Source organism: Physeter macrocephalus, chromosome 7 (genome assembly GCF_002837175.3).
Source record: "Physeter macrocephalus isolate SW-GA chromosome 7, ASM283717v5, whole genome shotgun sequence".
NCBI classification, from domain to species: Eukaryota; Metazoa; Chordata; class Mammalia; order Artiodactyla; family Physeteridae; genus Physeter; species Physeter macrocephalus.
The window spans coordinates 54,342,660-54,358,012 of NC_041220.1; the positions used below are offsets into that span (position 1 = coordinate 54,342,660).

Genomic DNA, 15,353 nt, shown 5'->3' on the forward strand with positions numbered 1-15,353 from the left:
CTCCCAAACCGGGGCGCGAACCCGGTTCCCCTGCATCGGCAGGCAGACGCGCAACCACTGCGCCACCAGGGAAGCCCTATATTTCAATTCATTTTGATGGATGCATTCCTGGGGAATATGCTCAGGACTTCATACACAGCTCCATCAGATCTTCTCCTCAAGCTTCCTTCTCTTTGTGATCTCCCTGAAAGTCCCTGGCTCCCAGGGACCCTTGCTTCTGGTCCTTCATCCAAAAAGCTGTAGTTTCAGTATCCTTGTACTGTCACAACTACCTCTGGGGCAAATAGGCAACCTAGGCTCCTGCTCCCTGTTGCAGGTGTACAGCTTTAGGACTGGTGTTCCCGGTGAAAGTAAGGTTCTTGTCTCGTCACAGAAAGAATTCAGAAATGAGACAGGAAGATCAATTTATTTAAGCAAGAATATGCTCTCAGAGGGAGAGAGGGCAGACAGGTGAGGAGCTACACTGGGTTTCTTTGGCAAGCCGGTTATGAAGGGCACACAAATGAAGGGGTGGAATATGCATTGGGGAAAGAGGGGTTTGGGGTCATATTCCTTGATTTTGATCCCAGCTCTACCTTCCCAAGGGGAGGAGGGATTTTTGTCCTTATTTAGCTTTTATTGGAAGTGTCATGGTATTGGTGCATGATGGGTATTTCTTATCTGCAAGGCTAATTTTATTGTAATGAGAGCATAATGAGCAACAGGTTACATTCGGATGCAGGAGACTCCTGCCTTGCCCCACCTTTCTTTGTCTGCCTCCAGGACACTTCTCACCCCAAAATGTGTTGTTTTCTGACAGTCTGGAGGTTCCTGCTTTTCTGTGTCCCATGGATCCCTGCTGTTTACAAAATGCGTGGTTTCCTGCCACCTGGCCTGTGCCCGCCTTTCTCTGCTCATATCTAGCTACCTGCCTGCTGTAACACTGGGAACTCACTCCAGACTAGGGTCAAGAGAGAAGACACGTCCGGAGATTTCCACCCCTCTCTTTGTTTGGCAGGGCCTCTTCCTCCCATTTCTCTGACCAGTGAGAGAGTTTCTCTTGGTCATGCCTGCTGCACAGTTCCATAATTTTGCTGCCCTGGTTCTGTGTTGTGAAATATGGGTGAAAAAAGAAAAACACTAGAAAACTCATTTCCTTATTAGTCTTTTTTATTAATTGAAGTATAATTGACATATATCATTATATTAGTTTCAAGTATACAATGTAATGATTCGATATTTGTATTAGTCTATTTTAAGTCTTGATTTCCCTTCTCAATCTGCCTGCTCTTCCTTTATTTTTAGATACCATAGATAGTTGCTTTATGTGTTTTGTTCACAATTCTCAGTTATAATCAGAGGGGTAGATGAGGTGGCATATTCTTATTCCATCTTAACTGGAGCTAGAAGCTTAGACTCTCACTTTTTACTTTTAATTTTAAGAGACATATTTAGGTAGGCAGACAGACACAAAATTCAGTGCCTTGACACAAGTTTGCTGCCTGAAGGAAATGAGCGCCCTTGCCTTCAATGTTTCTTCTCTTTGCTCTTTTAACTTTGCCCTTCAAGGGGATTCCCTTAGGAACAATATATTCTCTGACTTTTGGGGGATGAGGATGCAAGATAGCTAAACAGAAGATATTTTGAATTATCTGTCTGTTTGGAACTCCAGATGTTTCACACTTTAGAATTATATACCAGAGTGAGTTTGGAATGGATAAGAGACATGGTTTTTGTTTTTGTTTTTGTTCTTCCCATCAATTGAAAAAAAGGACATCATGAAAGAGGAAGTAGGAAAAGGAAAACTGATGACTTCATCCTTGCATGTGGCCTCAAGTAAGGTTAACAATGGAAAAGAGGGAAATTAGGATATGGAAATTGATTCCCTTAAAGCTCTGCCTGTATGTACCCTTGGAAAGTTTTTGCTTACCCTAGGGAAGAACATCCCACCCTAAGAAGGTGGCTATAGTAGAATCATACAGACCTGGCTGTTATCCTGGTTCTACTTCATTAGTGATAATCTAATGTTGAAAACAGACACATATAGCATAAAAATGAATCACAAGTGACAGAAATGCATATGCACGTATTCAAGTGATTACATTAGTATATGTGATAAGTGTCAAGCGCCGAAAAGTGCTGAGTAATTGTGAAGATGGAATAGTTAGAGGCTGGTGGCTAGTCTTTGGAAATGGTATTTCAATAGAGATTTGTAGAAGGGAAAATCAATTACTTTTAAGTTAAGCTTCTCTTGGGTGAATATGGTTAAGGCAGTTACAGAATTAAACAAGAAAAAAAAATCCCAGAAGATATGGTGGTCAGACTCCAATCCAAATAATAGAGTCTTAATAATAGTGTTTAATAAGAATAGTTATAACAATAATGATATATAACACTTGCTGAGCATTTATTATATACAAAGTACTGTGCTAAGCATTTTAGAGACGTTTTCTTCTTTATCCCTCACAGCAGCACTGTGAAGGTTATGGTTATTCTTCCTGTTAACAGCCTGCATGTTTGTGCCCCCCTCCCCCTGCCCCAATTCAAATCTTGAAAGTAACTCCCAATGGAATGGTGTTAGGAGGTGGGGACTTTGGGAGGTAATGAGGTTTAGATGAAGTTGTGAGGGTGGATCCCGCTATGGGATTAGCATCTTTTTTTTTTTAAAGAAAAGGAAAAAAGAAACAAATATTATTTATTAGTGTTTAGAGAAATGTAGCAAACCCTAAAGAGAAGCAAGAGCGTCCTTTTAAGAAAAGAGCTCAGAGCTTGCTTTCTCTGTGCGCATACACCAAGGAAGGCCATGTGAGGACATAACCAGGAAGAGGAACATCAACAAGAACCTGACCCTGCTGGCACCCTGATCTTGGGCTTCCAGAACCATGAGAAATAAATATTTGTTGCTTAAGCAACGCAGTCTGCGGGATTGCTGTGGCAGTGTGAACTGGCCGAGACACTACCCATTTTGTAGGTGAGCAAGCTGATGCTTAGAGAGGTTAAATAACTCGCTCAGGATTATAGAGGCAGGACTCTGCAAAGCTGTGATTTGAACCTGTTTGTATGTAGGCCTGTTAAGAGTTCAAGGACCTGGGACGGCCCTGTTATAAAACATAGCGCACCCATTTTAAGAGGAGAAAAGAGCATTTCTACGTGCATTTAACTTAATAGCGTTCAAAATGAGCACAAAATGGTGGTGCTGTGTGCAAAGACTACTTATTTAAAAATCATTCCTTGCAGGCACTTAGAGTAGATTAAAGATTAGACCTATAGCATTAGGCCCACAAAAGAAGGAAAAGGTTTATTTTATAAAAAAGTGCATATTGTGTAGGGACATTTCTATATATATGTACATGTATATGTATAAAGCACACAATTGCATATATAAAGCAAATACTGTTCCTTAACCTTATAATTTGTGATTAGATATGCAGTGGTTACCTGCACGTGCCCCATCAGCTTCTCTCTCTTCTCTTCTTCATGGCAATGTTCCTTTTTTTTTTTTTTCATGATTGCCATTTCAGATAAATCTCAACACAGGACAAAAAGTGGCTATTTAGTTTAGAACTGCTGATATTGACCTGGTAAGGAGGAGTTTAGAGTTTTACTCTCAGTCTCCTTGGACAAGACGTCAGGAATGTATAGCTTAATTTAGGCAAAGACTCTGTACTGAAAATAAGTCTGCCTGCCGGCAGTCTTCTAATTAAAGAAAACATATAGTGTTCAGATCTGCCTGGTACAGATAAAAATAAATGAGCCTCGAAATATTTTTATTTCATGAAGTCTTTTATTCTGCCAGTCAAATACAGGGGCAGACATGAAGGTATGGACCTTTATTTCTGTTATTTATAGCACATTTTTGCTATTTTTTATGAAGCAAAGCCTTGCAAGTTGAATTGACTGGGGATTTGATATGAATTGTAAGATGCAAGGCCACATACTTCTTAGCAAGAAAACAACACCTGTGCTCTCGGACCCTAGTTCACTAAAATCGACTCAATGCAAAGGACAGAAAGTTCTAGATGAAATGTAAGGTTGATCGCTCAAAAATCTTGAGAGTCCTTCACAAGTTACTTCTGTCCACTAAATAGCATATAGAAGGTCTGAAAGAGTTAATGTTTTCTGAAATTGCTTCATACATCCAGCCAGTGGTCCCACAGGACCTGGCTCTTTACTCCATACAATATTGTGAAATATTATTCTTTGGGGTTGCTAAGCTGTTTCCAATTTTCCCGATTTGTATTTCAGAGGACTCCCTGCTAAGTATAACTTTTGAAAAGAGGATTTTTACAGATTTTTATACGATAAAATCTGAAGTCTGGAAAGCTTCTTGCTTAACTGTGAAACTCAACAGCCAGGAGATTAACAGTTGAACGTTGTAACAAAACAAATACTATTTGGTTATTCTGATAGAAAACCAATTGTTTTATATGATTTAATAGCCTCGTTTAGAAGAACAAATTACTAGAGAAATTTAAGAAAAGGGGAATTATTTTTATGTTCATTTTGTTTTCTGGGACCTCAGCTTGAAGACATGCTGCATTCATGCCTGCTTTCAGCAGTTATGGAGCTGCAATTATGCGCCATTCATGCGTCAGCAAAGGGGCATGGAGCACCTAGTATGTGCTGGGATTGTTTCTGGTGCTGGGGACTCAGGAGTGAACATGACTGACAAAGTCCCTGTTCCGAAGGACTCACGCATTAGAGATTTGGTGACCCGCTGGGGAGAGGAAAAGGCAGAAAGAATGTATTGTACAAGCAAGTGTTTGGTTGGGAAGAGGTGGTGTTTGTACCACTTGTCAAAGTCGAGGCTACAGGGAAGAGACTAGTTTGGGAGAAAGAACCATTTGGACTTGTGAATTCCCTTGTTATGTCATTCATTGGGTGTAGATACCAGGAGAGAGGGTTTGAGCTGGGGGAACAAGAGCTTGGGAGTTACTAGTGAATATGTTGGGCTGAAATCAAAGAAGGTGAATGAGCTTATGGAGGATGAACACAGTGTACAAGGAAAGGACACAAAAGGAAAGGGGACAAACTTCAGGACATTTAAAGGGCAAATTGCAAAAGCAGTTTTGATGACATCTGCCCTCCTCTGAGACCCACAAGAGTTATGAGAAACAGCTCGACTCACCTTTTATTTTATTTTATTTTATTTTTGACATCTTTCACCTTTTAACTGCAATACAGGCTGAGGAATGCTAAATCTTCTACTTTAGTTCTTCTCTTTCCTTGCTCTTGTCTTTTCCCTAGTTGATAAGGAAGCAGGTTGGTGCCCTACTAGCTTCAAGAGAATTGGAATGGAGTCCCACTGGGACTCTGGAAAATTCTTTATGAAAAACATGATTCGTTATATTGTACAGCAAGATAGAAAATGTGTGTAAATAAACATTGGTTTACAAATTAGATTTTATTGGCTTATGGCTCAGGTTACAGTGACAACTGTCATCTGTTAAAAACAAGAGTCTTACAGTAATAATAATAACAATAACAACAACAACAATCATAATAGCTAACTTATTGCATGCCTGCTGGGTGCCAGTTACCGTGTTAAGTGCTTTATATCACTGTCTCATTTAATTTTCTACACAACGTACTGGGTATGTACTATTATCTTACAGACAAGGACACTGAAGCTCATCATTGCAGGATATTTCCTGACAAAATAACCTTGACACTGAGTATGTTTTTGAATGAGAGAATGAATGAAGGTGCTTTTAGCAATGAAGAAAGTAACTTAAGGGCACAGAATTAATCCAGCCTTTTTCATTGCAACTGGGAGTCTCGTTAGGATTAGCGTTATACACAACAAAACATGCAAGCTGACAGCGACGTTTATTGCAGAAAAGGGAATGGACTTTCAGAAGCTAAGTCTAATGAGCTAGTGATTCGTGTCACTAATATTTTGTGTCCATTTTGGCATTTGGTGCCACGTCAGATGCCCTAAGGCCGTTCTGCCTGGCTGAACTCTGGTCTGTTTTTATTCCTACTTGGAATACTGTGCTCATTTGCAGCCAGGTTCCCTCTCCCCTGTCCTGTGTCTGTGTCTTTTCCTCCTTCTCAGCTTGTTGCCGGTTTATCACTCTCATGGTGTGATATGGGGCTTTCTGTGCCTTTGTTCTTCTCCTATCTAGAACTGAGCCTTCCCAGTTTCTTCCAGTCCTGGCATGGTCCCCCAAAAGATATCAACTGAAATTCCTACAACCAGCAGTCATAGAATGTAATAGAATGTCTCTTTTTTCCTATATTTAAATGGGATGCAAATGCTTTGTTTTTTATTCTGTGTCATGCCTCATATAGGTCTAATAGATTAAACATGAATGACTAAAATACTCGAGAGATGTGTATGTGGGGTCCTGGTCCCAATCTCTTTTGTACAGAGCACATGGCATCAGATTTCAAAATAAAAACAAGGAAACCAAAGCAGCTGGTCATCTAACAAGTTTAATTTTTAGGTTTCATCTGAAGGGAAGAAATAGGTTGTAGAAAGCGATCTGAGCCTGCTTGGAAGTGTGAGAGAGTATGGATGAAGGTTGGGGGCCAGCGAATGAAAGGACGGAATGAAGGATTTCTTGGCTGGAAGAATACAGACTGGTTAGAGAGGAAATGAAAGCTGGGGAAACTGGAGGGGGCCTTTGAAGTCGAGAATCAGGAGTCTGGACTTGATAAGGAGAACAATAGTGAGGCCACTGGCCGGGTGGGGTGACCTGGTCAAAGCTGTGGGTGAGAAAAAACATTTTTTACCAGCTGGTAAAATTGAATATGTATCGGTTTTGCATGCCTGAGTCGTCTATTAGAGCCATTGTTGTTGCTGTGAAAAACCTTGAAGGACACTACAATGGAGAATAAATGAGAAAGATCCATGGTTCTGGGATTTCTGAGTTTCGACACAAAATGTTACTTTTCCTTTAAGCAAGCTAAACATAACTTTTCTTCTAGGGGCGGGCATCTTTTTGGTCTTGCCAATTTATTTTTTTTGAAAATTTGCTTTAGCTGTGGTGTTGGTAGTATTATTTCTACAGGAATTTTGTTTATTACATCAGTTACAGCTAATAGGTATTTCTCTACTTTGCATTGTAGAGAATATATTCTCTATTTTTTCCAACACATTATTCTTTCAGTTATTTTATCTTTAACAAGTGTGAAAGTGGCCTATTTTCATTTACTTTTTAGTAATATTTGTGAAGCATCAACATTTTTGTGTGATAATTGAAGCCGTCTTTTTTTTAACTGATGCACAGAAATAAGATACTGAAGCTTTTCTCATAGCTATATTTAGCTATAAATTATTACTGCATTCCAAGTGAACATATGAGTAGAAAAAGGACGATACATATACATTCATATATATATACAATACATATATATGAAAAACACGATTCTCTGTGATTTAACATTGCTTTGGATTGTGATCCTTTATATACGTTAAACATTTTCCTTGCTATATAAAGAAAAAGGTATAGGAAGTGACACTGGACTACGATACTCAGGCAACGGCTCTAACTGTGTTTCTGACAGAGAACAAAGGTGTTTAAATACTTTTTGGCTAGCATCATCCTGTTGACTCAGATCCTTTTGAGTTGCAGAAGTTGGATACCTAAAACTTTCATAGTTACAAGTCAGTCTTTTATTTATTGGTATAGCTTCGTTTTATGCCTTTCTTCTTCCAAACTCATGCAGTGAAACCAAAGTCTAGGTGTGTGAAAGCCCAAGGACAAATCAAATATTGGAGGATCACAGTTGTTTGCACTAAGCACTGAGTACTGTGAATGAGTCATTGTGTAAACTGAACAGATGTTGGGAGCAAGTTGGCACGATGTAATGAACCTCATTCTCGCCGTATATCATTGGGTTACCCTTTGGTGCCTCCAAGGGGAGATGTGCTTTTTAAACAACCAATTTACTACTAGGGAGCAACATAAACATTAGGGAAAATACAGTACTACATTTAGTTCAGTTGAGTATGTCAAATGACAATTTGAATGACTCCCTTAAAATTCAGATGTTGAAAAGTCTTCTACTTCTTTCCTTTCTCTTCAGGGAGGATACCTTAAGCCAAACAGATGTAGAGTTCAGACTGCACTCACAGGCTCCCTAGAGGAGGCTTGAACAATACTCCTTTGCAAACCTATTCCAATCTGTCATACTTTTTAGGAACAGGAAATTGGTCCCTGCCTTATATTGCAGCACTTTTTGCATTAGCCCTTAATGCAGAAGAAAAGGTGTTTGGGCACCTTCTTCCATGAGATCTCTCTCTACGTGTCTGAAGAATATTATGAAAATTGTGATCATGGAACCAGGATTACCAGGTGGTCCTGACACAAGGCCAGATACACTTTAGGTGTGTTCTTGTTTCTGGTATATTATTCCTCTTTCCATGATCATACTCTTTGATTCTGATATTAAGGATGTTCCCTTGGTGAGATGGTGATGTGTTTTCAGTTTGTGGCAATCAGTAGATTTTGATGGCAATATTTATTTATTTCTGCAGGTTAGAGTACTTTGCTTTTTCTCCTAGTGTTTTAGTTATTCTAACTGAAATAAATTATATTATTTAATGTTTACTACTATTTTAGTTCTCTTCACAGATCTTATTTAGCCAAGATCATTTAAAATTCCCATTCTTTTTAAATTTTTATTTATTTATTTATTTATTTTTGTGGTACGTGGGCCTCTCACTGTTGTGGCCTCTCCCGTTGCGGAGCACAGGCTCCGGACGCGCAGGCTCAGCGGCCATGGCTCACGGGCCCAGCCGCTCCGCGGCATGTGGGATCTCCCCGGATTGGGGCACGAACGCGTGTCCCCTGCATCGGCAGGTGGATTCTCAACCACTGCGCCACCAGGGAAGCCCTAAAATTCCCATTCTTTGAGAGTCCTCCTGTTTTCTTAGAGTTTCTTTCTTGCATTATCCCAATTACTACTTAAGAATATAATGATCTTAAGGCCAGAACTGATCCTCATCAAACATCATCTTAAAACATTAGTCACGGGGACTTCCCTGGTGGTCCAGTGGTTAAGACTCCAAACTTCCACCGCTGGGGGCACAGGTTCGATCCCTGGTCGGGGAACTAAGATCCTGCATACCATGTGGTATAGCCAAAAAATAAAATTAAATGAAATATTAGTCACAATAGCAACATATATGTGTGTGTATATATACATATACACACACATATATGTATAAACTCAATCTTCTGAGTTCTCTTATTGTCATCCAGTTTTTTACTGTATTGACCATAGATTTGTTGATTTGAAATTATACCCATCATTTTCCTTTATCTAAAGGGTCTGTCAACTTGTTCCAGATCAGGATCAGCAAACTGCAGCCCGTGAGCCAGATACAGCCTGAAGCCTATTGTGTAAATAAAGTTTTATTGAAACACATCCATGCCCTTTCATTTGTGTATTATCTATGACTGCTTTTGCTCTACAGTGGCATAGTTAAACAATTGCAACGGAGACTGTATGCATTGCAAAGCCTAAACAATTTACTATCTGGCCCTTTATAGAAAAAGTTTGCCAGCTTCTGTTGTAGATGAATTCATATTTGCTTTAGAGCCTTGGATTAGACATTAGAAAACCTGGGTTCCAGTCCTGCCCTTTACATTCTAATTAGCTCTATGACCTTGGCCAAGTCAAATTTCCTCATCTTTAGGATGGAGAGGCAGGACTGTAGGTTTGCCAGTCTCTTCCAGCTTTAAAATTCCAGAAACTTAATTAACTCTATTTTACCTAAAATAATTTAAAGTTGATTCTTTTCTTACAGATTGAATTTTGGGTTTCTCATAATCCCTCTTGAGCATATTAGACACACATCCAAATTTCCGTACATGTTCAATGATTTTAAAATAATAATCTAGCTTGCCTATATGAACTCTGTATGTGCCAGGTATGGAGGCAGGCACTTTATCTTTTTTAGTCTTCAGAATACCTCTCCATGGTGGGTATGAGTGTTCATGCTGCTGATTAGAGGCAGAGCTGGGACTGGAACCCAGTTCTAATGGTAGAGTTCCATGCTCTTTCCACTGAAGCAATATTATCTCTTTTCCTGTGCTGCCTCTATTTTAATTCAGTTATTTGAATATATGGTAGCACCTTACTTATCCAGAGGTTGCCACCTAAATTAATCAGAACACAACCAATGATTAAAAAGTAAAAATACAAAAAAGATGAACAATGAAATAGCTGTTCACTCTGCCGTTAAAAATATTTCCCAAGGTCCTCTTTCATAGCATGTTCATTTTTACTTTGAAAACAAATCTAAAAACTGGCTTTTGTTTGTTTGTTTGTTTCCCAGATCTATAATTAATGGCAAACAAATTGGAAATGGAGGTGGATAGAACTACCGGTATCTCTACACCAGTAGAGATGGTGACCACTGAGCCTGTATATAATGGGGAAGGATGATACATTCCAAGGGGCAAGAGCCTAAAGCAGGCAGCACTCTTAGGCAGCTTAGCAGAGGGACAAATACTCCCCCCACTCCCCCACCCCAGGAACTTTCCTCTGGCACTGAGAAATTTTTGCTGCTCATTGTAAAGACCTTGGGGCAGCAAAGAAATGTTAAAAATTAGCACTCTCCATTTAAGAAGGTGGAGAACAAGTGTTCTATTTCACTGAACTTTAATAAAATTATGAAAGATGTTAGGAATCTTAAAGAGATACGCTTTAGCTATTTGAATTTTTCTCTGTGTGGAATATTTCCTTCCTTAAAAAGGCTGAACAAATGAAATACTGCTCAGTCCGGATTAAGAAATCTTTCTGCAGCTATTCACCTATTTTGCCTCCTTTTTCTGGTCTTTGTTATTGTCTTATTCATTGTTCACTCTCTGAAAACAGTGCTCTAGAGATAAGTAATTAAAAGTCTACCTTTGCAGTTTCATGTATTGCCAGTTTTTCCTCCACACCTAATTAAGGCTCAGGATTTTCCATTATCTCTTTCTATTCCTTATAGCTTTCAAGGTTTTATTGTTTTCCTTTTATTTAAAAAAAGTTTTTTCAAAGTAGAAGCCCATTTTCTTCTTGAGTTTTAAAAAGCCATCTTGCCCTGATCCATTGTGTATTATCGATTGTAAAGTTAATCTTGCAGAAGGTAAACTTATTTATTCTACTTCCAGGCTCTTGTAGGGTTGAGAGGAGTGGATTTGGTGGTTTTCATGTTTCTCTCTTGAACTCACTTCTTGGTTTCGTCTTTCTTTTTTTAAATTTAAGTTTAAATTTAATTTTTTTAATTGAAGTATAGCTGATTTACAATGTTGCGTTAGTTTCAGGTGTACAGCAAAGTGGTTCAGTTATTTATTATATATATATATTTTTTCAGATTCTTTTCTCCTATAGGTTATTATAAAATATTGAGTATAGTTCCCTTTGCTATACAGTAGGTCCTTGTTGGTTATCTATTTTATATATAGTAGTGTGTATACGTTAACCCCAAACTCCTAATTTATCCCTCCCCCTCTTTCCCCTTTGGTAATCATAAGTTTGTTTTCTATGTCTGTGGGTCTATTTCTGTTTTGTATGTAAGTTCATTTGTATCATTTTTTTTGGATTCCACATATAAGTGATGTCATATGATATTTGCCTTTCTCTGAGTTACTTAACTTAGTATGATAATCTGTAAGTCCATCCATGTTGCTGTAAATGGCATTATTTCATTCTTTTTTATGGCTGAGTAATATTCCAAAAAATATGGAAGACTTCATGAATTTGCGTGTCAGCCTTGTGCAGGGGCCATGCTAATCTTCTCTGTATCATTATGATTTTAGTATATGTGATGCACAGACATTTCCTTCTATGTTGATTCTCTAACCCATCACTTCGAATGGTCTGTTTGGGGAATGTTTTAACAGCTCACACATTTTTTGAGGTAATATTTTATGCAGTTTATTTCTGGAAAAACCTACTAGAACTACTTTTGGAATCTAAGAGAGTTAGGAATGTTTAACTAATTTATCCCTCATACCTCTGTGGGGGGAGCTCAGAGGAGAGAGGGTTGTTGCCCCCTGATGCCACGGGCCTGAGGCACTATAGGTCCTTAAAGTACTTCCTTCTTTGTTTGGCTGCCTATAGTATGATGTCACTTTAGTAGTGTCAGTGATAACAAAGAAATTAAATGTATCAAAAGCTCGCTTGGTGTCAGATACTGTGCCTAATGGTTTGCGTGTATTACGTCAAATTGTTACTACAATTCTGTAAGGTAGGTGCAGAATTACAGGCATCCTCCAGTGAATGACTGGGCTGTATTTCAAAGATATATTTGCAAATTAGTTATTTCAAACATGACAGATATTTTCTCATAGAAGCAGTGTTGTGAGTACATCTCTAGGCTGTTACTGACGCCTATTAGATTCATAGTTGATATGTGTAAATCAATGTCTCTGTCCAAAAGTACATCCAGAGTCCTCAGTGGGGTGTGGTGGACCCAGCTTCTTCCTCAGGTCCTAACTTTCATACCATTTTATTCTCAGATCTTCCTTATGGACAGATGAACAATGGGAATGAAACCTCTCCAGATTCAAACTATTCATATTAGTTACAGCATAATTAACCTGCTGTAATAGAAGAGATCCTTAAATACAGTGGCTTAAAGAAAATAACATTTAATTTCTCTGTTAAGCAATAGATCCAAGATGAATTTTCCAGTTTGCCAAGTCAGGCTTGAAAGATGTGGGTTCCATCCATTTTTTGCTTCACCAATCACTAGACCAGGTTCCTTGTCTGAGTGATTGAAGCTGGCTGAGCCCTGTATCTGTGCTTCAGCTTGTGGGAGGGCAAACAGAGGAAGTACATGGCAGCAAGTCCCTTTTAAAGCAGGCAAAGTAGAAGAAGAATCTGCTTATATTCTATTGTGGAGAACTTAGTGATATGGGACTGGGAAATGTAGTCTTTAGCCCGGCAATCTTGGGTCCACCTTAAACTCCATTACTATGAAAGAGATGGAGAGCACATTAGGATGGACAGCCAGCAGTCCCTGCCGTATCACAGTAGTGGTTTCCATGTCTAGACAGTGACTCCAACAGGATGGAATTTGGTGGGTATGGCAGAGGACATGTGGGCAGAGGAAGAATACAGTGACCTAGTGGGATGCTGGAACCCCTGCTCCTGTAACTTCTCAGAAGGACTTGTCACAGGTTTTCATCCCCATCTCACCCTCCCTGCCTTTCTGTTTGCTTTGAAAGGCAGAGGCAGGGCCGGTTTGCTGGGCTGGCGATCCGTGCCGTGGCCCAGGGCCCTGTGCTTAGAAGGCTTCCAGGCTTGGTTTAATGCTTTGCGGTCACCATCTTGAAATTAACAGCTTTATCTTTATACTTGTGTAAGTGAGGTTTGATGGGACAATGGAGCGTGCACGTGAGCGGTGGGGATGTGTTAGTGGGTAGGGTGTGCACACTCGGGTACCTACCAAATGGCTTATGGTCAGGCGGTGTGGGTGCTGAGCGATTGGCCTCGTGGCCCAAAGCATGTGTCTGAGGACTGTCTGGGAATCCACAGGGCCCCAAGGTGGCTGGGCCAGGACCTGGGCCCAGATTGATGGCCATGATGGTGCCACAACAGCAGAAGCAACAACAGAAGCAGGTTTTGAGGGTGGCAGTGGTGGGCTTGGCCCTGGGGCAAAAGAGGGGCTCCACATGGGGACATGTGGGAGGCCGGCTTGGTCGATTGTCCCTGGGGCCTGTCCCTGTGGCATCTGCACAAATATTAACTCTCCACCTGAACCATGAGACAGACAGTGCTTGGGCAACAGACTTTGTTAGTAAATTATTACACAATAAAAGCACATGCATGAACATTGCAATAAAGCATTTAGCAAGGAGTTATTAGAATTCTTCAAAGATTTTAGAATCCTTGGGAAACATTGCAAAACAAATATCCACAGGTTTGGAAATAGAAGTTACAGTTAACCATTGTCAATGGAAAAAACCCACTATTTTTATATGCACCACTTATTAATGAGGTGTGCTATCTTTGGGTGCAACACTTATTAACGAGGAAGATAACATAAAATGAAAATTTTCCTTAAAATTGATGATACAGCTGTAGAATATATAAACAGACATTTTTAATTGTACACAAATTTTGAAGCCACATTTGAGTTCTGGTGTAATCTCCACGATTTATAGGAAATATCAGAAGAAACATTAAAATGCCATTGTATAAATTTATATTTAAAATTCAGACTTAGAACTAATTCATATGAAGAGTTAAACCTTTTCATTAATTTCTCCATGACAGCCATCAGCTCTAGATATACTAAAATTTGTATTTTGAAATAATTTATCAGAAATATATCCCAGTGTTATCACAGCCTATAAAATAGCCTTAAAGCAACAAGAAAAGTTGCATCAGAAAAAAGATCCTTGTCAAAATTAAAAGTTAACAAAAATTGTTTGCAATCTTGCCTTTTTGTCAAGCTACTGACACCATCTTCCATTATATAGATTGAAAATAATGTTGCTAAAAGTATACATTTTGACGAATTAGTAAATGAATTTGCAGAATTGTAAGCCAGAAAAATCACATTAATAATGTAGTTTTTCTTAAATTATGACACAAAGTATTATTTTTTATTCAGTTTATGTTTATGTTACTCATATATCACTATGACTGCTATTATGTTTTATAAGTGATAAAATATGGGAAAATATGCTTATATTTTAGTATTTTTTTATTGAAGTATAGTTGATTTACAATGTTGTATTAATTTCTGTTGTACAGCAAAATGACTCAGTTATACACATATATATACATATTCTTTTTCATATTCTTTTCCATTATGGTTTTTTTTTAATTGGGGCAAAGTTGAAAAACCATAAATACACACGTTTTAAATCATATTTTAAAATATGTAAATATATACATATTTAAATCATACAATTTAATACAGTTGACATAGGTATACATACATCTGTGAAATCATTACCACAGTCAAGACAGTACACATGTCCATTACCCCAGAAGTTCTCTTTTTTTTTTGAATTCTTGAATTTTATTTATTTTTTTATACAGCGGGTCCTTATTAGTTATCAGTTTTATACACATCAGTGTATACATGTCAATCCCAATCTCCCAATTCATCCCACCACTACCACCACCACACACACCCCGCGGCTTTCCCCCCTTGGTGTCCATATGTTTGTTCTCTACGTCTGTGTCTCAATTTCTGCCCTGCAAACCGGTTCATCTGTACCATTTTTCTAGGTTCTACATATATGTGTTAATATACGATATTTGTTTTTCTCTTTCTCACTTACTTCACTCTGTATGACAGTCTCTAGATCCATCCACGTATCAACAAATGACCCAATTTTGTTCCTTTTTATGGCTGAGTAATATTCCATTGTATATATGTGCCACATCTTCTTTATCCATTCATCTATCAATGG

At 38.7% G+C, this 15,353-nt stretch overlaps 1 protein-coding gene and 1 non-coding gene across 2 annotated transcripts in view; one reads left to right on the forward strand and one right to left on the reverse strand.

Annotated features, from left to right (window-relative positions):
- CORIN (corin, serine peptidase) overlaps nucleotides 1-15,353 on the forward strand; it is a 229,776-nt gene that overhangs the window by 94,884 nt on the left and 119,539 nt on the right. The gene's annotated exons all lie outside the window — the stretch shown is intronic.
- Nucleotides 11,656-11,761, reverse strand: LOC112067091 (U6 spliceosomal RNA). The gene has a single exon (XR_002893072.1). It is a non-coding gene; the product is annotated as a U6 spliceosomal RNA (small nuclear RNA).